Source organism: Pseudophryne corroboree, chromosome 5, assembly GCF_028390025.1.
Source record: "Pseudophryne corroboree isolate aPseCor3 chromosome 5, aPseCor3.hap2, whole genome shotgun sequence".
NCBI lineage: Eukaryota > Metazoa > Chordata > Amphibia > Anura > Myobatrachidae > Pseudophryne > Pseudophryne corroboree.
The window spans coordinates 221212999-221239411 of NC_086448.1; the positions used below are offsets into that span (position 1 = coordinate 221212999).

Sequence of the window (26413 nt, forward strand, 5' to 3'; positions counted from 1 at the left end):
TTTTTGTTGGTTATGTAAGGGCATTTATAGACCAATAAATGAATGACATCTAAATGTAGAACCACTCCCCCCTTTTAAAATATTTACAGCACAGATGTTTATGCAAGCCTAAAAGTACACATCCCGTAATAATGTTTAGGTTAATGTGTAATAAAAAGAGAGAGAAGAATAAGTATAAGAACAGAATTGTGTATCCTATACAGACTGTCAGCTATGTCTTTCATTCCATTATTGGAAGGTGTCTTTCATCTGACTCATCCCCCAGAAGAATAGTCTTTTGCTGCTGTTGCTGCAGCTATAGAAGTGCCAGAAGCACTTCTGCTCCTCCGCTTCTTCCGTTCTGTAGCCAGCAGAAACTGTCATTTCCTCCTGCACGTGGCAAATGACCATGTCTCCGGCTTCACCATCCTCTCTTCTCTATAATAAGTGTAACAGGGAACATAATTTGCGTTGCCAGCTTTCTAGGGCACTGATGAGGACAATGGTGTTCCTGTCTTCTAAGCTATGGCTCTGGCACGTAGGAACATTAAGTGAATTAGGGATAGAGAATAAAAGCAGTATGTTTGGGCACTTTGTCATGAGTGAGCACAATTAGTGGTGATTCATATCTGGAAGAAACCACCTTGGGACAGTACAAAAAGCCAGCTAAACATAAAGAATAGTTATCAGTCTGGCAGGGCGGGTGTTTGGGACATTTTGCCGTGTTGTAAGAAAAAAAAAAAGAAAGAAATTATTTTTCTCTTCTTGTTTTTAAATGTACAGTTTAATAATTTTTACTATGTGATCATACAAATTTAGCAATACATTCTGGGAATTGTAGTGTTCCAAGCAGGCTGCCATTGCTGGTTTCTTCTGTGCCCCCTTTCTGAACATGGGCGTATGCAGCATTAAGACCATCTGGTGCCTCACAGCATATGGACAAAAGAGATACCTCCACTTTATCCCCAAGCTTGCTTCGATGCAGTCGCTCAGCTCTCTCATAGTGGTGGATTTTTTAAGTGCTGAGAAAAAAACATACAGATTTTTTAACGCATTTGGGGTACCATGGTAGTGTCAGGGCCGGAGCTTCCACTAGGCAGCTTTAGGCAGCTGCCTAGGGGCACTGGGACCTGAGGGGACAGCCTGCTACAGCTGCCTAAAAAAGGTAGCATAGTCCTACCTTTCACAGCCACTGCAATCCCCCAGAATGCGTATCTTACAGTAGCCGTGACTGCTAAGCTCCCGTATTGCAGCCTCCAGCTCCACCTCCACCCGGCACTGGTAGTAACTTTGACAGGTCCTGGAGTCCTGGCTGGGGGTGACATGCAGCACTGCTCTTCATTCCAGGCTCTTTCACAGACTACTCAGTTCCAACTCTGTACTGCAGCCTGCAGGTAAGGTGACTGCACAGTGCATTCTCTGCATTGGTAAAGAAAGAGGGTGAGAGCAGCGGTGTGGTGAGGGGGTGGGGGGATGAGCAGCAGCATGCACGCAGATTTTGGGGGGGATAGCACAGCAGACATTTAACAGAGTAGAGGGGAGGGGGTGAGAGCAGCATGCCTTTCATCTGAAGGTTGTGGTAGGGGGAAGGGGCAGAAGGTAGAAGTTTTGCCTAGGGTGCCGAGAAACCTTGCAGTTTGCCTTGGGTAGTGTGACGCCCTGCTGCCCGCGTACTGGGCTTAACGTGTTCTGCTGACCTTGGTCACAATATTTTGAGAGCCACACAGGGCTGTGACTAGTTATGTGTGACTGGTGTCTCCACCTAGACTCCAAGGCTGAGGGGAAAGTCTAATTGCTCCTGTCTCAGGACATTTACTTTTAAGCACTTGTGATTTCATGATATCACGTGTGCAGGGGCTGTTGTCAGCAAGCCTGTGGCTGTATTCACGTATCACAAACTCAAAAGATATATATATATATACATAATTATTATTTTTTGGGGGGTGGGGGGGGTTGGAGGGGGGGGGGGGGGTCTGCCACAAATATTAAGGCACATGTATTAAACATGGAGAAGTGATAAAGCAGTGCTAAGTGGAAGGTGATAAAGCACCAGCCAATCATTACGGATTTGAGAAATGACAGTTAGGAGCTGATTGGTTGCGGCATTATCGCCTTACACTTATCACTTCTTTATCACTGCTTTATCACTTCTCCAGGTTTAATACATCAGCCCCAATATTTGATAAATAGTTCCATAATAGTGTAAAACATTTTCCTGAGCAGGTGAACAAACAATAACATATTTCAATCCTGGACAGTGTATTTTTTTAGGTCCCTACATCAGGAGATTCCATTAGAGAGGCTAATGGTGGCAAAATTAAGTTGCATTTCATTAAGCCACAAGTTGTGTTTCAACTTTATTTCATTTACAGACACTTTACTTCCATTATGTTTCTCTACATTGAACAAAGTTTCTCATATGGACAGAGGCATTTGCTTTATCTTTGGTTGCAGTCACATATACAATATTTATTTTACTGTACAAATAGAATTGAGAGGCTGATTAATCGGAAGGATAAACTTCTGTAACCATAACTCCTAACATCAGCTAATGGTAATTTGTGACGGGGAGGTGTGGCAGCAGTACACTGAGGTGTTGGTCGCTTATAGTAGGGTTAGCCATTCCCCGCTTAGCAACGGGGCAGGAGGAGGTGTGGTAGCACACTATGGGGTTCGTTGCTTTATAGTGGATTAGCCATGCCACCTTTGTCGGTTTTTGCATGAAAGTTTAACTTTCATGGTGTCTTTATAGAATTACTATTTTAAAAGGCGGTAGCTGAAGATAATATTAATAAATACAGTATGTCCCAGTTTGTGTAATGTAAGTTACATCTTCAATATACCTGTTAATGAAAGATTTTAATATACAGTACATACATGTAAAAATTCTATGCAACTGACAAATCATTCAGTGTTAGCAGTGAACACTGTAGACAGCAGTATGGAATTGCGCAGAACTGTGCACCATGAGTCATTGGGCGGGTACGGGTGGGTACGGCGTACCCGTAAGAATTTAGCCGTGGGTACGCCGTACCCACACCGACGGGCCGCCGCCGCTCCTCGCACCGCCGCTGATGTGTGAGGGAAGGAGAGCGCAGCCTGTGCCTCTCCTTCACCTCAGTCTCCGGCGGCTGTCATAGTTTAATTCAGCGCCGATCCGTGAGCCAATCAGAGCTCGCGGTGCGAGCTCTGATTGGCTCACGGATCGGCGCTGAATTAAACTGTGAGACACCCGCCGGAGACTGAGGGGAAGGAGAGGCACAGGCTGCGCTCTCCTTCCCTCACACAGGACGGCAGCGGCCAGCGGCAGCGGTGAGCAGGGAAGGGGGGGGGGGGGGGTTATACCTGGCACTGGGGGATATCTGGCACTGGGGGGGCATTTCTATCTGGCACTGGGGGATATCTGGCACTGGGGGGCATATATACCTGGCACTGGGGGGCATATATACCTGGCACTGGGGGATATCTGGCACTGGGGGGCATATATACCTGGCACTGGGGGATATCTGGCACTGGGGGGCATATATACCTGGCACTGGGGGATATCTGGCACTGGGAGGCATATATACCTGGCACTGGGGGATATCTGGCACTGGGGGGCATATATACCTGGCACTGGGGGGCATATATACCTGGCACTGGGGGATATCTGGCACTGGGGGGCATATATACCTGGCACTGGGGGATATCTGGCACAGGGGGGCATGTATACCTGGCACTGGGGGATATCTGGCACAGGGGGGCATGTATACCTGGCACTGGGGGATATCTGGCACAGGGGGGCATGTATACCTGGCACTGGGGGATATCTGGCACTGGGGGGGCATGTATACCTGGCACTGGGGGATATCTGGCACTGGGGGCATATCTGGCACTGTAGGGGCATTTCTGTATCTGGCACGGGGGGCAATGTATATCTGACACAGTGGGGGCATTTGTGTATCTGGCACTGTGGGGCAATGTGTATCTGGCACTGTGGGGCAATGTATATCTGGCACTGTGGGGCAACGTGTATCTGACACTGCGAGGCAATGTATATCTGGCACTCTGGGGGCATTTCTGTATCTGGCACTGTGGGGCAATGTGTATCTGGCACTGTTAGTCAATGTGTATCTGGCACTGTGGGGCAATGTATATCTGTCACTGTGGGGCAATGTGTATCTGACACTGCGAGGCAATGTATATCTGGCACTCTGGGGGCATTTCTGTACCTGGCACTGTGGGGCAATGTGTATCTGGCACTGTGGGGCAACGTGTATCTGACACTGCGAGGCAATGTATATCTGGCACTCTGGGGGCATTTCTGTATCTGGCACTGTGGGGCAATGTGTATCTGGCACTGTTAGTCAATGTGTATCTGGCACTGTGGGGCAATGTATATCTGTCACTGTGGGGCAATGTGTATCTGGCACTGTGGGGCAATGTATATCTGGCACTGTGGGGCAACGTGTATCTGGCACTATTGGGGTCATACGTGTATCTGCCCCTCCCCCATATGTGTATCACGCCCCCATTTCCATTGGCCACGCCCCATGTGGCATTTGGCCACACCCATTTTTTTGCGCGCGCGCCTTCGGCGCGCGCACACAGTACCCGTAAGACATTTTTTCTACTTGCACCACTGACCATGACAGAAGAGTGGGTATAAGGCAGTGCACATGGCTAGGTTTCCCTATTTGAAAGGGCAGAGGCAATTTTGCATGTTTGAAAAAAATACTAAAATTAATTTACGGCTGTGATTTTGCACAGTAACCATTACCTTTCTGACAGCAGCATATGTACAGGCATTGAGTCCAACTATCATCATTCCCAGTGGACTTATAACCAGTGTACAAACCCATAGCGGAAAATATTCTTCCTTCCACACATGCAGATGACAGGCTTTAGCTGTACAGCCAAAGAGACGTCTCTCTTGGCCCTGCAATTTATGATTGCTTTAATTTACAGGTCTTGCTAATTAATTTTCCAAGATCAACTGGAATACTGCCGCAGTCACAAAGAGTTTCATGTACCTCCAGTGGGACCTTTTTTCCTAATCACATTCCAGACAGCGCTCTTTTCAGCAGAAAGCTCATAAAATGTATTATGCTGAAAATGGTATTTTAGGGAAATAGAAGCAGATGAAACTGGTCTTTATTCACACTCACAATATAGTAAAAATGATTTAACTTTTTCCTACACATTCAATGCAACTATTTCCACTAAGTGACTTTTACCTGTAGGTTTCTAGAATAGCTGACTTATGTGTAATGTCAGAGGAGACTTGAGACCTAAAGCTATGACAGTATAGTAAATCAATGTAATAGTTCTACTTATACTATGGAACCTATTTATAAACAAATCTTTTTACCGCAGCACTCTGTACAATTTATGATCACCACTTATTGCAGTGATAAAAAAATGACTTCTCACCTTGATATATTAATATTTTATTGCCGTGACACCTGAGCAATACTCAGCTGCCACTGTGAAAGCTATCCAATAAGTTTACGGTCATCTAAGCTCTGTGCTACAGAGCCTGCGCAAGGGGTCACTAATATTAAAAATAAGAATATGAAATAAAAGCTTTTATGCATTAACAGTTGTAATATATCTTATTGTAATACTAATTCATCATTATAGCTACTATTCTGGCAGAGCATCTCCATTTGGGACTAATGTGCATGGCTGGACACAGCCACACCCCTGTGATAGACCACGCCTCCTCAAAGTACCAGGGCCAGGAAATTTACACAGCCACCCTGACAGGCAAAGACATGGGAAAGACTTCAGTGGCAAGAGCCAGCAATATGGTTTGACACATCTAAACCATAGGGCAGAGGTTCCCAAACTGTGTGCCGTGCCTCCCTGGGGTGCCTCGGAACACTTGTAGGGGTGCCCTGGGTTGGTGGTCCAGGACCAATTCAAATTAGTCATGGTCAATATAATAGGCAAAACCAGTGCTGATGGCTGCCAGTCATAAAATATGTGGCCAAACAGAAGCAAATCTTGTCCCTCATCACACAACTGACCCTACGGATGACATATAAACGCCATCTACTTAATGTAATATTTCTTTCTAAATTTCTCAATAAGAAATTTTTGGCCATGGGGTGCCGTGAAAAAAATTCTGATATTCTAGGGTGCCGTGATTCAAAAAAGTTTGGAAACCACCGCCATAGGGTGAAGTGGAAACAAGACCTATCACATAAACAAAGCAAAAGGCTGTTCACTCATAGATAAATCAGGCCCTACGGGGTCTATTTGACGAATATTGTGGCTAAACCCTAAAAAGTAAAGTTCCTTATTGTTGCATATTGCCACGATTTGGAAATCACTTTCTATTATATATATATATATATATATATATATATGCACAGAAAGGTATTATGCACGTTGTATGTATATATTTTTTCACTTTGTTTCTTCTTCTTTTTGTTAATGTGGTTGCCCAGGTTACCACCTTGCTTAGCGCCGCCGGATGACGTCACGAGTCAGCAGCGTGAGACCGCTGAGAATCCCCTGGTGTCCAGCGGGTGCAGCGTCAGGTCACCATGGAGACGGTCGAGTAGCGCGGCTGGATGACGTCAGGGGAGAGCGACGCGGGAGCGCTGCAGGACGTCTGGACGAACAGCTTGGCGCCGTGGAGCAGGTGAGCTTTATTCCAGCATGACTGTTTGTTCTGGGTTAGGTATAAATGTTTGTTTTGTGATCAGTTTGGGTTGTTAAGGCCCTGAGGACAGGGCAAGTCCCCGAAACATGTCGGTACATTAAACTGACCTTTTTTACCTGCAAAAGTCTGCGTGAGTGCCTCCTCTATTCTTTCCACATTGATAATGTTGATATTATCTTAAACCATAAAGCTATACCTTTAAACACACCTTTACCATGGAGCTGCTGCGGTCGCTAGCTCACGCTACGTACTTCGTACGCTGTTTGCGCACAGAGTCCCGTACCGTATACACACTCAGCGTACAAACGCCGCACTGTGGGTACAAAGCACACACAGCGTGCGCACACACAATTAATACACCTTAAAACCTTGTTAATGATACAATGTAATGATATGCTTACACTTTAAACCTTAGCAGCAAAGTACTGCAACAATGTAATACCTTTAAACCTTAAGTAGCGCTGGCGATACAAAGTATCCGCAGTGCATACACCTTAACAATGCTTATACACCTTAAACAGGTTAATCTACTTTAAAGCCCAGGCAGGAAAGTGAAAACACAACACTGTTTGTAGTTGAAACCACAGGGTTCTAAGGCCTCCGTGGATTGATTCCAAAAAGGTAAAACAATACAATTTATACACTACAGGCTAACAAGTAAATCTAAACAGAATAATGGCTACAGAGAATGTACATACGTGAGAATGTTTCGCAAGCGCAACCCGAGTCGGTCCTCCGCTGGTCATACAGATAGCGTTCAGAGTCTTTGATAGTGACCTGGCCTGCAGCTCGCTCTTTATTCAGTAGATAGATCAAGGCATAATACAATAGACACTGTGTGCTCTTCTTCCATTGGTTAGGGGGTGGGACATGTCCTGCACTGGGGACCATTGGTTAGTTCAAGAAGTGGGCGATGGCTAGGACTTGGGATGTGGTTTCTGTTTTTTACATCTAAGTTCTCGCCCCATGATCAGTTAAACCCATCACATTACACATAAATCTGGTATTATTAATATCTTAATGAGGTAAGTTTTAACAATGTTCTTATTCCCACCAGATTAATGTTCACGTGACTCTGAACAATATGATCCCACACATGATATTACTATCTATTTCAATCTTCAAGATATTCATATATCCACATATTCATATATAAATATATATATATATATATATATATATATATATATATATATACATACATACATACTCCTGCTATTACAATTTGTTAGGAATTATATATATATTTATTTATTTATATATATATATATATATACATATATAATATATATAAATGAATACCTCTATCTCCATGGATTTTGGACTAGGAATGTTAGTATCCTAAATTCCTGTCTGGTTTTGTTGTGGTTAGCTATTGTTTCTGATCTTCCAAACATACTCGGCTCCTGGGCATTGTTCACCCTTGTTTGTCCCTTACTTTCAGGTGAGACAATGACAACTCAGCACTCATTATTCTGAAGAGAAACCTGGCCATCTTAGTAAACAAAGGTGTTTGCCCTCTTCATAGAATCTCAAAGCTTAGTGTAAATAAGGCCATTGTATCTCAGTCTGTGGGAAATTTATGTGTGACTGGGTTCCATTCTCGTTCCCTCCACATTCATAATATATTTTAAATACAATTTATATCTATATTCTACTTCTGCACATAACTATACGCAGGAACATGCAATTTTTCTCTAACCAACACCAGTATGTTTCCCTTAAAATACCCTACAGCTGGATACTAGACATCACCTTCTAACCTTAGTCTGACCCTTCCTATCATGTAAAGAGGAATCTCTCTGTACAGGAACTGTTTAAACTAATAATACTCGCTGACATGGTCTAGGGGAACTATATCTACAATATACGCTATTTGGGTTAAATATGCTATGTTCTAATAACACGCTACACGCTCACAAACTCCGCCGTAAATACCCATATCGTGCGCATGATCGCCGGAGCGATCCTACGCAAATTGCGGATATGTGCACGCACGGCGGACTGAGTGCACGAGCAGCGGGCATGTGCATGGGGTTAGTACAAGGCATATGTATTATTATATTTTTCGACTTTGACAGTCCACCCTTTGACAGTCAACAATAACTGCCACTATCTAAACATTAAACAGAAAAATATACACTACGATATCTATAAATGATTGGGTGGTAGGAGGAGAGGAGTAGGCGGGAAATGTATAACCTAGTGGAATAGTAAAAGCATGTATGTATGAACTTCATGTCTGAGGGGCATGTATCATCGTGCCGTACATGTTCTAGATAAGCTTCGAGGTATTGCGAAGTATACATTAAATCCTTCTTATCCCGTATTAAGGGTCTGTAAGTGGGCCAACAAACACTACCGAGCTCTTTTCGGCTTCTTGTTCCAACAAATGGGGTGCACATTTAGTTGATGATACATGGAGGGGGAACATATGTGAATGCTACTATGTGGATATCACCTGTCGACTATGTGTGATACTACCTGAAGATTGTAGAGATGAAGATAAGAAACATATCACAAATACATTCACATAACAATTGTGCTATCATCCTTGGGTGTTGATTGAAGTCTTGTCCGGATGGGTGTATCCTTGCTGTGGGTGGTAATCAAAGTCTTTCAAGTGTCCATAAAATGTCTTTAAAAGTCTTTAAAGTGTCTATCAAAGTCTTTAGAATGTCCATCAAAGTCTGTAGAAATGTCCATCAAAGTCTGTAGAAATGTCCATCAAAGTCTGTAGTCTTCTTCCGAATGGATGTATTTTTGCTTGGGAGAAAAACAAAGGAGAAACGGGTGAAAGAAACGGACCGTGGAATCACGTCTTATCACAACATTGTCTCAATTGAAGGGTCATAAATTAAATCAGTTGTTGTAACAATGCCCCCGCTCCTCAAACTCATCACTTTGGTACTATGCTTGCGCCGCGTTAAAAATCGAACACACCTAAATATCAAACCAATCATTACGACGACTCCCAGGATACAAAGGAGAAACTTCCCTACATTCACGATAACATTTTGAGCCCATTCTCCTAAACCTGAGAACCAATTGCGTGGGTTCAACCATGAGACCCAGCCGGTCAGTTCATTACTCACAGCAGTAAGGGTAAGGTTGTGTCTCCTTCGGAACTCCCATTTCAATTGCAAGATATCGTCCATCTTTTGATCTATGACCTCGGTTGGGTCATCAGTGCTGTTTGTGATATATGTACAGCACTTCACACCATACTGAGTTGCTAGGGTGACAGAGTACCTGCCTGTCACCGCTGTGATGTAATTGAGAACCATCCTGTGCTGGATCAGTTCCGTTTTGTAAGCTTGCAACTCCCTCCCAGTGTACCTGAAGGTGTCATCATACATCTCGGTGATATTATCTATCAGGTTCGCTAGCGCATGAATATACCTAAAATTTATAATTCCTCTGGCGGTACGGGTGATATCTAACGTGAGTAGGAATTGAATCCCGGTGGATTCATGGATCAAATCAGAGGCTGCGTGCTCTGTCCTATCTATAAGGTGTCTCTTAACGATGTGTTCATAGTGAGTGTGGGTGTAAGGAGCTTGAGCATTGCGGTGAATGTCTTTCATCTTATTATGGGTTATGGTCATTACTTCTGGCAACACTCTTCCAATGTAACACAATCCCTCTGAGTTTGGGGCAAGCCACTTATACGCCTTCCTCCCGCATATGAAATATGCATCATCGGGGAGAACATTTGGGACAGAATATGACATTACCATATTGCAAACCTTCCAGGTGAAAAATCCTATCCCTAACTCTCTCATCTGTTCAGTACACGTATCAGGCTGTATGATATGCGCACAGTACCCTGGTGATACTTCTCGAACCCGTCTGGTCCTACTTCCTAGAGTATACCTGTACCGAAAATACCTTCCACCGTCGGCTATTTGGCGTATAAGTTCGGAGTCTACGGGCATTCTGTCGGCTCTGTGTGAAAATGCCATGGTTTGGTTATTCCATGTCACTTCCCAATTTCCCGGCTTTCGGGGATTGGAAATGTTGAAACTAAGGATTTATCCACATGATATTGGTGGAGCTTCAAACTAGGGGGCCCAGAAATATTAAATTTCTTGTCCACCGGTCTCCCACCCCTTAATTCAAGTACCTCATCTATTGTTAAGGGATACAGTACTAGTCCTGACTTGCTCTGACCTTGATGTATTTGTGAGCACACCCAGCATTCTGTTTGGTTTAAAACCTTACCCACTAATGAGTGATAGTCACTCAATGGATGATGGTCCATGTTGATATTAAGGCTGGACTGACATCTCTGGATGCACCCGTCCTCAACTATGTTTTCACAGTTTCTACAAATACAATTTTCCTCAGCCAATAACCCTTCACAGTGCCTCCTAGTTTCGTGACTACTAGATCGTTTTCTGATACTCGCCTTTGCTCGGTGAATGTGTTGCTCTTGGAATTTTACAAATCCGTCCTTGCCATCAGAACCCATTCCAGATCCTTTCTCGACCTCTCTGGTACTCTCACCGAAACAGACTGCTCTGGTCAACAACAGGGTCAATAGGAAAACCCGGAATGCAGTCTCTTGGGGTAAGTCCATCTTGTTAAGGGGAGAGAAAAAGGAGAAAGGAAGAGGGAGGAAAGGAGGGTAATAGAGAAAATAATAAAAAGAAAAAAGAAAAACTGGTACGACAACCGCCTCTAGTCTTGTTGTTCTCCGTGCTCAGGTGCCGTGCTCAGGTGTCGTCTCAACAGTGCTGCCTCTCAACCTTCCTGGAACAGACACTCCAGTGATACGATTTCTCTCCGAGTCAGCGACCTTTCTGTAGGGAACATAAATCTTGCATTACCATGTGTTTAACTGTTGTGTGAAATAAACCATCCGTAGAAAATGAAAAAAAAAGAGAGAGAGAATGATAAAAAGAAAATATGTCAGATTTGCGTTCACCATCAGGCTGTCACACCATCATGTCTATCGGTATCTCTGCACATTCTCCCTTCACCAGTATTTCCACTCTCCACCCTCTGTGCATGGCCAGGCACAATGATGCTGGTGAGATATACTGGGGTTGGGCAGACCTCTGAAAAGACCGAGTAGATTTGTGACGTTTGAGCTGTAAATCTGTCGGTGAACGTCAGAGATGAAGAGGAAACATTTTTAAAGATAAATTACAGAGTTTACCTGGCCGCCCCTGTATCTACAAGAAATGATCTGCCAACTACATCAACTGTGACCTCAGGTTTACTACCAAGGCTAGCAATCAATTTCACTGGCTGCAGACTACAGGTGTGGCCCAAAATTTTTCCTATGTGATCCCTGATCCCAATTACGTGTATCATAACTTTGCTCGTGTTCTTGTCTAGGGGGTCTGAATTTATGTGTGCTGTTACAGTTACTGGCATAATGCCCTTCCCTTTTACACAGATAACAAACTCTTGGCTTCCTCCATGTGCCAGGGGCTGGGGTTTTGGTCGAGTTGATGCTTCCAGTGCTTGGATGCTCATCACCATCAACCGCTCTCCCTGTGCTTTCCTGGTTCTTTGGATATTAAGGTCGTGCTCGATAGCGGACTCTCTTAATGCAGTCACCGAGATACCTCTCCAGTTAGGTTGAGTGGTTTGTACCCTTGTTCTCAATGATTATTTCAAGCCGTCCATTAATACGGACACAGCTACCTCTCTATGATGTATATTTTCCCCAATGTCCTCGATCCCAGTGTATCTAGACATTTCCTGCAGTGCTCGGTGGAAATATTCAGATGCCGTTTCACCTTCCTTTTGTCTTATGGAAAAGATTTTGTTCCATTTGACAACAGTAGGGAAATATACTCCTAATTGCAGATTGATTTGTCGTACATTCTCCTGAGTGTACTCCTCAGTGAGAGGTACTTCTGCGTCTAATTTACAATCAGTAATAAATTTTGCAGGGTCAATATTGGAAAGTAAACATACTCGTAGCACTGTTCGACAATCTTTGTTTGTGGGTTCGGTGGCATTACCTAATTCTTTAATAAACCTCTAGCATGCGACTAGATCTTTTCTGGGATTGTGAAATTCAGACATAATTGTCCTTAATTCTGTCCGGGACCAGGGGCAATGCATAGCAATGTTCCTGACGGGAGTGATTCCCTGTGCGTCAGTCTTCCCATTGGGGACTGCGATCACTCTGACAGGATTTAGTTCAATTACATCATTTTGTGTTGACTCTACAATGTGAGGTGCAGTTGCCTCTGCATAATGTACTGTACCGTACTTACCTGTGGACACGACCTCACCTGTTCCTCCGCTAGGGGGCTTTACTACTGCTCTTACCGGTTGGGCCGTGCCCACCTGGGTGTCCTGTATGGTGGCTGCTAGGGAAAGTGCCGATATCGTGCAGGGTTCATCTTCTCGCTTGTAATCCTGAGGGAAGTTTAAAATGGGGTGCAACTTGCACAGGTTAAAATTAATACATTTATCAGTTTTACTCATTTCGTCATTAATACATTTATCAACTTTACTCTTATCATCATTAATACATTTATCAACTTTACTCTTATCATATATCAGTATGCCATTCTCTGTAGCCACTTTCTCTCCTGTAATGTACGGTGGTGGTGCAGTTGCTATCAGTTTCCTGCTAGGGTTGGAACTAGCTGTTTGAGCTAATCCCCTTTGCGTATCACCCTCCTGTTGCCATAAATGTAAACAATCTGTATGTCTAATCCTCTGTTTTCTTGATTTTAACAGACATATCCTAAGCCTTAGATTATGCAATACCTCTGAGTCAAAACTACCTATCCCAGGAAATGGTGCTTTATCCCCCACAGTCATTCGTGTCCATTCATCACAAAAGGTCTCAGTGTGGGGACCATACTTCCCCCACATTACTAACCGAGCTGACGCCCTGGGTTTGAAATCTGCAGTCTGAACCCTGACTGCTGAACGTCCCTGTGTTGTGCACTTGGCTTCCATTGTGGACCTTTTTAACACGGGAAAACTTCCTAAAATGCACCAAACACAGTAGTCTACCGGTGGAAGTCCTCAAAGTTCTTCCACTAACTTCTTCTGCTCCGAGTATCACGGATCCGCCTTATTTAGCAGACACGTGTAGCTGTTGCAGGCCCTACTTCAGCCTATATCCCCTGGGCCTTTTGGGTACCCAGTGAATATCTGCCTCTGGAGATTTTCCTGAGAGACCAGCGAAAACTCCCTAAACTTTTACTTTACACAAATCACGCTTGCATGTGCTTCACATAACGCTTATGATGACGAGATTTACGAACAAATATGCAAAACTTTGTATCACGTTGCGCCGTGTTGCCCATACAACTGTGCGGTCCAATCGTACCGCTTATAGACACTTGCTATCTATAAGTGGAAGGATCACTGGAATCTTCACACTGTGCTCCAAAACAGCCGGAGCGTAATACCATGAAAACTTTATCACACTCCGTTGCACGTATTCACCAAGACCGTGCTCACCACGTTTTCACCTAGACCGTGCTTCACCAAGCTTCACCAAGTTTCACCAAGCTTCACCAAGCTTCACCAAGATCATCAAGTTCACTAAGTTCACCAAGTGGGATTCAATACATTCAAACCCTATTCAGCCCACACTAACATTCTATAGTTTTCTGATCAGAAAAATATCCTTTCCTGTTAACTGATAGCTTTCCCCATAGGTAATACAGTAAAAAAAAAGTTTTTAAACTTAATTTTGGAAACTGAACAAATTTGTGCTATTATCGCATTGCTACCGTCTCGCGCTTAAACTAAAACAATGCTATTGTGTGATTTGTATTTTAGCGGTCGTACTGTTACGCATGTTGCGTAAACACGCCACGTGCGTAGGCCTTTACGTTGCGTACGCAGTCCCACACGCTGTCCGAGACACGTGTACAAAGGCCGTACATCCGCAGTACTACAAATCCCACACTTCTATAAATGTAAGCGATATTTAACTATAATCGCTTACTTAACACTACACACAGTTTCTACTGTATAAACCTTTACTAGACCAGGCTGCGTGTGCGTATTACACTTATTTCCTTAACTATTAACTCTATATTTTAACTAAATAGCAACAAATTTTCCAGTACAGGTCAAAATAACTCTAGTAATCAGTGATTATGGCAATGGTGTGAGCAGATATGCAAAGTACAAAATACAGGTGTGTGCATGTGTTGCGTGCGCATTTGGCGCCAAAACATAAATTTGCAGATTTTAAAAAGAAAAATAGCTTTTGCGTTCTTACCTTACGGATCCCTCCAGCATCCCTTCAAACCGTGCAGGGCAGACGCTTATCTAATCAGCACTTATATCCCCCGACCAAGAGAAGGTGTACAGGGGGATACCCTTCCGCCCTTTGCTGATAGATAAAGTCTGCGAAAACTCTGCTAGGCTGCGGGTATGAGAAGGAACCGGACGAGCCCTCAATTGATAATGTTGATATTATCTTAAACCATAAAGCTATACCTTTAAACACACCTTTACCATGGAGCTGCTGCGGTCGCTAGCTCACGCTACGTACTTCGTATGCTATTTGCGCACAGAGTCCCGTACCGTATACACACTCAGCGTACAAACGCCGCACTGTGGGTACAAAGCACACACAGCGTGCACACACACAATTAATACACCTTAAAACCTTGTTAATGATACAATGTAATGATATGCTTACACTTTAAACTTTAGCAGCAAAGTACTGCAACTATGTAATACCTTTAAACCTTAAGTAGCGCTGGCGATACAAAGTATCCGCAGTGCGTACACCTTAACAATGCTTATACACCTTAAACAGGTTAATCTACTTTAAAGCCCAGGCAGGAAAGTGAAAACACAACACCGTTTGTAGTTGAAACCACAGGGTTCTAAGGCCTCCGTGGATTGATTCCAAAAAGGTAAAACAATACAATTTATACACTACAGGCTAACAAGTAAATCTAAACAGAATAATGGCTACAGAGAATGTACATACGTGAGAATGTTTCGCAAGCGCAACCCGAGTCGGTCCTCCGCTGGTCATACAGATAGCGTTCAGAGTCTTTGATAGTGACCTGGCCTGCAGCTCGCTCTTTATTCAGTAGATCAAGGCATAATACAATAGACACTGTGTGCTCTTCTTCCATTGGTTAGGGGGTAGGACATGTCCTGCACCGGGGACCATTGGTTAGTTCAAGAAGTGGGCGATGGCTAGGACTTGGGATGTGGTTTCTGTTGTTTACATCTAAGTTCCCGCCCCATGATCAGTTAAACCCATCACATTAAACATAAATCTGGTATTATTAATATCTTAATGAGGTAAGTTTTAACAATGTTCTTATTCCCACCAGATTAATGTTCACGTGACTCTGAACAATATGATCCCACACATGATATTACTATCTATTTCAATCTTCAAGATATTCATATATCTATATATATCTATATATATATATATATATATACATACATACTCCTGCTATTACAATTTGTTAGGAATTATATATATATATATATTTAGTTGTTTATATATATACATATATAATATATATAAATGAATACCTCTATCTCCATGGATTTTGGACTAGGAATGTTAGTATCCTAAATTCCTATCTGTCTGGTTTTGTTGTGGTTAGCTTTTGTTTCTGATCTTCCAAACATACTCGGCTCCTGGGCATTGTTCACCCTTGTTTGTCCCTTACTTTCAGGTGAGACAATGACAACTCAGCACTCATTATTCTGAAGAGAAACCTGGCCATCTTAGTAAACAAAGGTGTATGCCCTCTTCATTGAATCTCAAAGCTTAGTGTAAATAAGGCCATTGTATCTCAGTCTGTGGGAAATTTATGTGTGACTGGGTTCCATGCTCATTCCCTCCACATTTATAATATATTTTAAATACAATTTATATCTATATTCTACTTCTGCACATAACTATACGCAGGAACATGCAATTTTTCTCTAACCAACACCAGTATGTTTCCCTTAAAATACCCTACAGCTGGATACTAGACATCACCTTCTAACCTTAGTCTGACCCTTCCTATCTTGTAAAGAGGAATCTCTCTCTGTCCAGGAACTGTTTAAACTAATAATACTCGCTGACATGGTCTAGGGGAACTATATCTACAATATACGCTATTTGGGTTAAATATGCTATGTTCTAATAACACGCTACACGCTCACAAACTCCGCCATAAATACCCATATCGTGCGCATGATCGCCGGAGCGATCCTACGCAAATTGCGGATATGTGCACGCACGGCGGACTGAGTGAACGAGTAGCGGGCATGTGCATGGGGTTAGTACAAGGCATATGTATTATTATATTTTTCGACTTTGACAACATATATATATATATATATATATATATACATACCGTTGCTGATGTGGCAGGACAAAGGTTATATTATAATGTGATTGGTCTGATATCTACTGCATAAACTACTTATTAAATAGCTCCAATTCTCAAACTGCAGCAATCCTCCAAACATTGCCATTCTCAGTCTCAGAGGAAATAATGTATTTTTAGCATGATAAATAGGCTGCTTGATATAATATCAGTGGTGTAGCTAAACAGCCCCTTGTGGACATATGAAACCATCTGCCCGGTGCTGGTGCTTCTGTGACATCTCCACTAAGCACAGATGCAAGCACTGAAATATTAATGTCTTCATATTATTAAAATGCTTACGAGACCCAAAACGTCACAGAATCAGGTTTTCCACCCAGCAGTTTTGTCACCTGCTTCCCATCACACTCAGAATTCATAAGTTAGGGGGAAATGTACTAAGCAGTGATAAAAGTGGAAAAGTGAGCGAGTGGAGAAGTTGTCCATGGCAACCAATCAGCTGCTCTGTATATTTTTATAGTATGCAAATTATAAATGTTATGTCAATGCTGGCTCACTTTTCCACTTTTATCACTGCTTAGTACATGTCCCTTCTAAAGTAGAAATAACACATGCTGTCACCTTTTAGATACTAAGCAAAGACCATTGGTGGTATTCAAATGATATATCACGCCCAATCTACTTTCTAAAGTGATTCCCGTTATCGTGCATATCGCACTCACAGTAATCAGATTTAGCTGCGTAAAGGGTTGGGCTACCCCAGGGGTACCGAGATGAAATGATGATACCACACCCATCAGCAGAAACAGAACAGGTGTGGAAGGGGGCAGAAAGAACTGAATACCCCCCCATGAGTACAGCTTGAGTAGGATCAAGACACTCATCATATGTTCACAAATACAATGTTACACAGACTAAGCAGAAAAATATTTACCTCTAAATGTTCTGTGCTCACATTATACTAATATATATGGCAAAAAAAGTGTATCCAGTTGAATGTCATACAGTACTTTTGAAACTGTTGTATAACTGATCAATATATAAATATGTTCTTTGGTACTGCAGGGTTAGGGTATATGGAACTGTAGACCTGATTCTGAGTCACATGCATGCCGCCCTCTAAGTCACTAAAAAGTCACACAGAGCATGTGTCACATGATGTGTATAGCCAGAGGTGCAGTAGAGATTGAGATGCACTGGTATCTCAAGTGGTTAGGTATGGGTTGGGTCAAAGACCAACAAAGAATCCCAACAAGCAGAATCCCGACACCTGCTAGGTAAGTTTTCTAACCATCTTCCCCTAACCCTTACCCTCCTTCCATGTAGCCTAACGCTAACCCCTGAGGCTTAAACCCCCTTAGTGCCTAATCCTAACCATCCTTTCTGCATCCTAACCCTAAGCATACTCCCTTAGTACCTAACTCTCCTCAAAACCTAACCCAAAATCATCCACAGCCTAACCCTATCCTTCCCTATAATGCCTAACGTAAAACAGGCTTCCCCCGCAAACCTTAATCAGTCCCAGTATATTTACATTTGGGATGCCAGCAGTTGCGATTCTGGTGTCGGCACTGTGAGTGGTGTCGGCGTTTCGGAACTGGTCTTCTGCCCAGTGTCAGAATTCCAGCATTCGTATTCCAACTGCCGTCATCCTGAAAGCTGGCATGCCAAACGTATCGCATCTCAAAATATCTCAGGGTTGCTGGGAGCTAAGTGGAACACATCTGTGTCCCTTTGTGGCGCTCTAACACTGTAACAATATAGCCCCATGCATGCACAGAGGACCAAGCAGCAGCCAATCTAGTAAAGGGTTTGACGCCTTCCTGAAGGATCATTATGGAGAATGCACAGTAGGGCAGTCCATATTTCAACACATATCTGTATGTCTAAATGTCCAAGCTTACAAATGGAGTATTGTTATAGCTATTTCATTCACGATTGTGAGATGTTCAAGGCGGGGCTGAAAAATACATGTCTTCCAAAATTGAAAATGTTACTTCCATGCAACGCCTCATTATTTTACATTTGGAATTATTTGACCCACGTGGCATATACACAGGTATTCCATTAAATATGCATCAACAAGACTGAAGATGATGGAACCAGGGGGGTAATTCAAATCTGATCGCAGCAGCAATTTGTTAGCTAATGGGCAATACCATGTGCACTGCAGGTGGGGCAGATGTGACATTTGCAGAGAGAGTTAGATTTGGGTGGGTCATATTGTTTCTGTGCAGGATAAATACTGGCTGCTTTATTTTTACACTGCAATTTAGATTTCAGTTTGAGCACTCCCCACCCAAATCTAATTCTCTCTACACATGTTATATCTGCCCCCCTGCAGTGCACATGGTTTTACCCATTAGCTAACAAATTTGCTGCTGCGATCAGATCTCAATTAGGCCCCATGTGTACATAAGATCCATGACTGCTTTCATTTAAACATTGTAGGTAGGTTTTTTCTCATACTGTCCTGCTGTTTTAGTATTTATTCTGTTTTATTCAGCATTTGTAAACATTCCTGATATTGTTGACTTTTATTTATTCCAATTGATTACATTGTTCTTTTGTGTCAAATTACAGCTTTAATGCAAGAAGTCTAATATTTCTATCATTAAATGTCTTTGTAAATGTACATTTTGAGTTTTTTAAGGCAATTTGTAAGACATTTGAAACATTTGGCTATAAAGGTCACCATGAAGTGTCACTGTAAATGTAGATACATTGTAAAATGAATAACTGGAATGGACTTAAAATTCCTTAAGTACTAATAAAAAGAGAAAAAGAAAAACACTTCACAGCTTTAATAAATGGAATAAAATATTTGCTACAACATGACAACAAATTGTAGTCCATATAAAAAATAACAATAGAAAAATATACAATTTGTGTTAGTATTAAATGCATTTTCTTTTCTTTTTTTTTTATAAAAGAGTCATTTATTATGAATGATGAAAAACCAAATGCTGATTAGGCAAAGGTTGATGTAATGTGCTAAATAATCCATTTACTGTCAAATCCTGAAATTGTATAATTACGTGGAGCTGCTAAGTTAATATTGAATATCATTTGCCTAACGCAGGAAGTCATCCTGAAGGAGGCTGACATAAATGTAAATAAAACACCTCACCCAGATTGATTATATCCTTGGCTTTCTTAAAAGCACATTAGTGATATTTTAGGATTTACTAAGTTTGTGAAAGTAATATAACATTACAGTAAAGTTACGTTTATGCACTTAATATAAATCAGATGCTCGACTAATGAGAAGACCACATTTATCACAATTTTCCCTAGACATATAAGTTCTATAATGGACCTTTCCTATCCATAATGGTGAAGATTTAAAAAAAAAGCATGAAAGGTTTAAATTCAGTGTTTGTGGTTACATTTTATTTTAATATTGGAATGTCTTTTCTTGAAATTTTTGCCACAGTCACCTATTAGAATCCCTATGCAGAATATAGTACCAGCAGAAATAGAAAATGTATTAACTGAATCTGTGTATACAAATGTATCTATAATATACCGTTTAAGCAGTTAAAAACAACACAATCCACCATAAACTACAGACATAAAATAAAAATAGATATTATGTAATAAACAAATATTGCAAGAAAATAAAGGAACAATGACAGTGAGGTGAAAACGAATGGCTTGTAGGTAGAATGTTCCATGTAGACACTGAATAAGGTACAATAAAAATATAAATATAACACATATAAAATGTTTATTTATACAACGTGTCCATAATATGTGTCAACGTGTTTGCATAATATCAAAAGAATATAGCTGAAAGTTTGCATTATCAGGAATTTTGGTTCAGCCTACAAAATGTCTGTCCACAGTGTAAAGGAAATTTTGGGAAAATAGCACTTATTGTATATTGGTGTAAATGGCTCAACCTTTGGTAAAAACAGATATATTGGAATATATAAATTATATATTCATTGAGCATTGCTCGCATTCTTTGCAGTCTCAAATGTGAGTCTTGAAAATACATGTCCTCTGCAGACAGGGGCACCAAGATGGGGGTGGGCCAAGTGCTAATTACTCAGGCCTAGGCTTGTTTGAGGGGGTCCAGCAGGGCCCAGGGCCATACAGGAAGAAGGAGAAGTGCCCTCTTTAGCTTGTGTTTCTGCCATACAATATTATACATAGCATTATTAATCTGATTATTTAACAAGCAGGCTTATCATGCCATTGTGTTTGGTCACGTGACATACATCCTTATGTCACAGCAGCCATGTCCACAAATGAAAATGTCACCACCAAATGCAGCTGTTGTCATATTGGACTGCTCTCCTCAATAATTACATTTTTGCCATCTATTTCAATTATTTTATAATGTGGCAATGCACAATACGTATCAATCTTTCCTGAGCAATTGATTTTTCTATTTGTCAAGATTACTTTTATGATGTTGCTAATCATACATACATACATACATACATACATACATACATACATACATATATTGCTGTGTGCAATATAACTGATATGAGTACACAACAGCACTGGTGATAGCTTCAGTTTACAAATGACCCAAAGTGAAGAATAATACTACAGCAAGAAGACCTCCTAAATCTAGCATTCCAGTATTTAAATATGTGATATGAATCTCAAGAGAAAAACATGGTATTTTAAAAAAAAAATCAAGCCAAAATTTGTATGATTTTACAAGGCACAGCTAATCATTTTTCATGCCTTAAACCGCTTACTTCCTTTAAGCACATGGAAAAAAGCACAGCAAATGAATTTGAACTAGTTAATTAAGCTTGAACTGGTGCAATACCAGCTGGCATGATGGATAACTGTGAGTCAACACCAATGGAATGACCTCATCACCAGGGTTTTAGAGTCAGTACTGAGCTGTTCCTCTGGTGTACAGCACAGTGTACTGTATCTAAACCTCACAGCTGGAAGCAGTCTCTGTTTAATTACCAACTACTGAGTTAATGCATAGGACAACTACGTGAAAGAGAATTATACAAGACACTCTCTCTCATTTGCATTATGCCACATACTGTATGAAGCTACAAGACAGCCTGGCTAATAAGCAGTTCTACGGACTGGTTTCTGAATTATCTGCAGTGTTACTTTTCACTCCATTGAGAAACAAGCATCTCCCCAAGAGCTTTGTGTGCTTTGAACTAAAGCCATTTTGTGGAGCCCATGATCTCAGACAAAGATCGTGTTCGAAACAACTGCACAGCAGCTGTCTTTTCAATATTCTCAATGTACAGTGATCTGACAATATATTAAAAAATTTATATATTATTATTATTATTATTATTATTATTATTATTATGTACTGTAGTAAATATTAAACAAAACATTTTTACATAGATGCAGTTTTGCAATAAAATGTGTGTATTACCTAAAGGCAGTGGTGCTGAGAGGGGTAAAGTACACTTTACATGGGCCCAGGCCTGCTAGAGGGGCTCGGAGGGGGTCCTTAGTCCCGGTGCCACACTCCTTCCCCGTTGTGCACAGCACCGGCAGTTGGAGCTGAGAGAGAGAGGAGTGACTACTGCAGCAGCAGCCTCTCTCCCAAGCCCAGCATGAGCACACATGCTGCTTTGTGCTGTGTTGGGGAGAGAGGCAGGTGCAGAAGCAGTGTTCTCTCTCTCCCTGCGTGATGTGTGGTGCGGGGGTGATCGATGCAACCCGCCTGCCGCACTCTTGCCCCCATTTTGGTGCCCCTGTATGGCTGCACAAAACTAATACATTTTAGTGTTACCAATGTAGGGGGGCTGGCAACACGTCCCTCCACTGGCCTCGACCCCCACTACCTGGGCCAGGCACAGCTGCTGGCGCCCCTGCCTAAAGGTTATGTATTCAGCTAATGCCACTAGAAACATTTGTATCTATTCCAATATAACACACTTTCTGCCTTTTTTTTTTAAATCATTGCTTTACATGTACTATTGCACATTTATTACACAGTGGCTTGCAAAAGTATTCAACCACCTAAAAGTCTACAGATTTGTTTGTATCCTGGGTGCACTGGAGTACTTATTGCATTGCGGCAAGAGTACCAAATGGGACATTACTGACTAAATAAGTAGCTCCAGGGTAGGATGTATGCTGGTCATGTGACACACTCTACTCTACGATGGATTAATATTAATGCTACTGAATTATCCAGCCGCAGCTCGATGAATATTGTGATGTGACTGAGAGTGTCCTACATTTTACGTGGCTATTGTATAGTGGTTATAAGCAGCACTGCACACAATTAGCATGTTAACTTCCTCTGCAAACTTGTTATGGAGCTCAAAAGAGGCCACTGGAGAGTCTTGACCAACTGCAAGCTACGTTACGGGAGGAAGCACCGTCCTGAACCACTTTGTTTCAGTGATTTGCATTTCAGTGCGGCAGACAGTCCTTGGAAGACCAGGAACATGACAACTGACCTGTCTCCACTATCACCAAGGGCAACATTGCTGCTATGCTGGCCACAGTTGAGGTGGACACCAAGGTGACTGTGGCCCAGTTAGAGAAGGAGATAAGCTTAGCCTGAGCCAAGATTTCTGCACACTGGGCACCCCATCAGCTAACTTGAGGAAGATGGAGGCTTGGGTGACTTGGTGCCGCAACATGCTGGCCAAGTTTGATGGACGTCCCTCAAACTCTGTCTGGGAGGATCATCAGTGGTAATGAATCCTGGATGTACAGTTTCAACTAAAAGACCAAGCAGGACTCAGTGGACCCAAGTTGGAGGTGAGCTAAGCAGATGGTGGCTGTTTTTGTGGTCAAGACTAATTGTGTAGTTACCATACCACTTGTGCAGTAACACACCATCACTGGGGACAGGCAAACCAATCAATGCCTGCCACAAGTGCTGGAAGCCATTTCCAGGAGCCGTCCAAGAACTTGCACTCATGTTGCCCTTCTTCATCATGACAAGTCCAGGAAAGTGGTGGATTTCTGGCTCATGAACACATCCAGGAGCTTGGTCATCTGCCAAACAGCCTAGAACATGCCCCTTCCGACTTCTTTGCGTTCCCACAAATCAAGCGCAAGATGCGTGGAATTTATTTTGAGTCACCGGATGCTGCAGTGGAGACTTTCATCCAGCATGTAGAAGACATAACTGCTTCGGACTGGTCCAGCTGCTTCACCAAGTGGTATACAACTTTGCATATATTCCTCTGGCAAATACTTTCAAAAAAAGTAATGTTAATTTTTTTGTATTATTATACTTCTCGTGCATCCAGAAACTTATACATCTACATGGGGTGTTGTCTACTGTGTACATTTCCCCATTTTCCCTTTTTCTACCTATCAATCAATACATTATTTACAATTTCTATGGGTAATGAGGAAGTGGAAAACCAATGTGGTTTTGAATTATCTCTTCACTGAATAAATAAAAACGGGTTGTGTACTGGCAATTTGTACAATGGCAAAAAACCTCATAAAGTAATTTATTATGCTGCAATATAAATGTGAGTTATTGCAATAAGTTGCAAGGAAAATCCAGCAGTGCTGTTATGTAGCAAGTGTGCACAGGCCCGAAGTGTTGATGATATTAATGGAGTACGTCATGGCTCAAGTCACAATCACAAAAGTATCATTCACATACACTTTACACTAGAACTTCCCACGAGACCCAGGGGAGCTGCAAATAGCTGTAGACATGTGTCATTTATTGATGCCTGCTGATTAGCTTATTTATGTTCCATGCACTGCAATTGGCCTTGTTCTCCACAGGGCATAAATTATTAAACCAATTTTGTATGGATATGAACTGATTTGCATATTATTTAGCAAATTGCTAAAATACAGCAGAATTTTAGACTCCAATTAGTTATTTTACATATACTTAACTGAAAAACACTAATTTACAAGTACAAAAAGGTGAATATTTAAAATGAAACACAAGAAAAGGAGTTATTTCAGGTGCTTTTCAAAAATTGGTTTCCAGTGCAATTGCATGGGGATTTGATGCAGATCTGGCCCTATGTTTTATTCATACTAGTAAATTCAAGCTGCACAGTGAAAATTTTGGTTACACATGGGCTGATCCTGGGCAAGAATCTAACAGGATACTTTTTCATTTTGACCATGCACTGGTGATCAAATTGTACAGTTGCTGCTCTTGGTACAAGTCTGGGGGGGAGTTCTGTATGATTTTCCGGTGTCCAGGATCAGGGCCATCTTAACAACAGTGTAGGCCCCTAGGCACAGCAATGCACTGGGGCCCCTAACCATCCTGCAGCGGTAGGGGTGGGGGGTGCTATTGGTGTCAGCTTATTTTTCTCACGGTCGGTAGGGGGTGTTCTATCTTCTGCTCAGCATGTAGGAGCTGGAGGAGTAATTTCTGCTAACTACTCCTTTACTGCACAGATGGGGCGGGAGGGTGAATACTAAACTGTAGAAGGGGACACTTTGCTGAATGATGGGGACCTGGTACATGACTTACAGGGTGGTATGGGGTGTTTAATACGTAAGAGAGGGGTGGATAGTCGAGTGGGCTTAATAGTCATAATTTTCTGGTGGGAGGGCAGCTTGCTTCACTGCAGATATCTCAAGTTCCTGGAAACAGATTTCTTAGCTTTGAATGGAATGAAAAAAACTAGAGACCCACTTTTCAAGAGGTACTGGGGACTTGGGGATCAGATTTCAGGATCCAGAGTAATCCACCAACAAAATATAAAACTGCATTCTAAGCATGTGTAGCTGGAGCAGGGACCAGCTGCTGGAAAGCTGATATCTCTAGTTCTGAGCAAAATAGCGAGAAGTTGCCAGTATTCACCATAAGGGGAGAGTTCTAGCTTTTGGTGTATACCCTCAAAAAAACTCTAAGTCAGACAGAACTCAAGATATCTGGCTAGGAAGAGCAATTAACAGGCTTGAATGACGACCACTGCTTTGACATTGGATATCTCCAGTTCCCCAGGGCCGATTTTCAAAAATCTGGTACCCCAGGAAAGAGGGGACCCTCGGTTACAAGCCTACAGCTTGGACAAGTGCCCATTGAGCCCATACAAAAAGATGGCCCTGTCCGGGATGCCGGTTGTCAGTATACCGACAATGGCATCCTGGCCATCAGTATGGCAGCAGCAGGGCGAGAGCATAGAGTCCCCCTGTGGGCTCATTGCACTCGCCATGCTGCTGACTTGGTGGCTCACTGCACTCGCAACAGGTTCTATTCCCACAGTAAGGGTGTCGTGGACACCCACGAGTGGGAATAGACCCTGAGCGCCGGGATTTTATCTGTTGGCATTGCCAGCTGTCAGGACTCCCGTGTCATTATACTGACTGCCAGGAACCTGACAGACTCAAATTAACAGCATCCCGTCTGGGGATCACATATGGACTCATGAGAGCATTGACTGGATGAATATCCACAAAGGTCAAAGGCAATCATCTTTTGCAGCCCTAAGCCATCCAATACCAGGAGAAGTTTTCCAATATTGGTGCTTTTATAGACACCTTAGGTTGACCCTTACATTTTCAAAGTTTAAATTACATT

The 26413-nt window shown here is 42.2% G+C and overlaps 1 long non-coding RNA gene across 1 annotated transcript; it reads right to left on the bottom strand.

The window, feature by feature from the left end:
• Positions 1–22440, bottom strand: LOC134928948 (uncharacterized). The gene is made up of 3 exons (XR_010178149.1): positions 22310–22440; positions 1160–1398; positions 1–1001 (listed from the first exon to the last, which is right to left on the bottom strand). It is a non-coding gene; the product is annotated as an uncharacterized LOC134928948 (long non-coding RNA).
• Positions 22441–26413: the final 3973 nt, after the last annotated feature.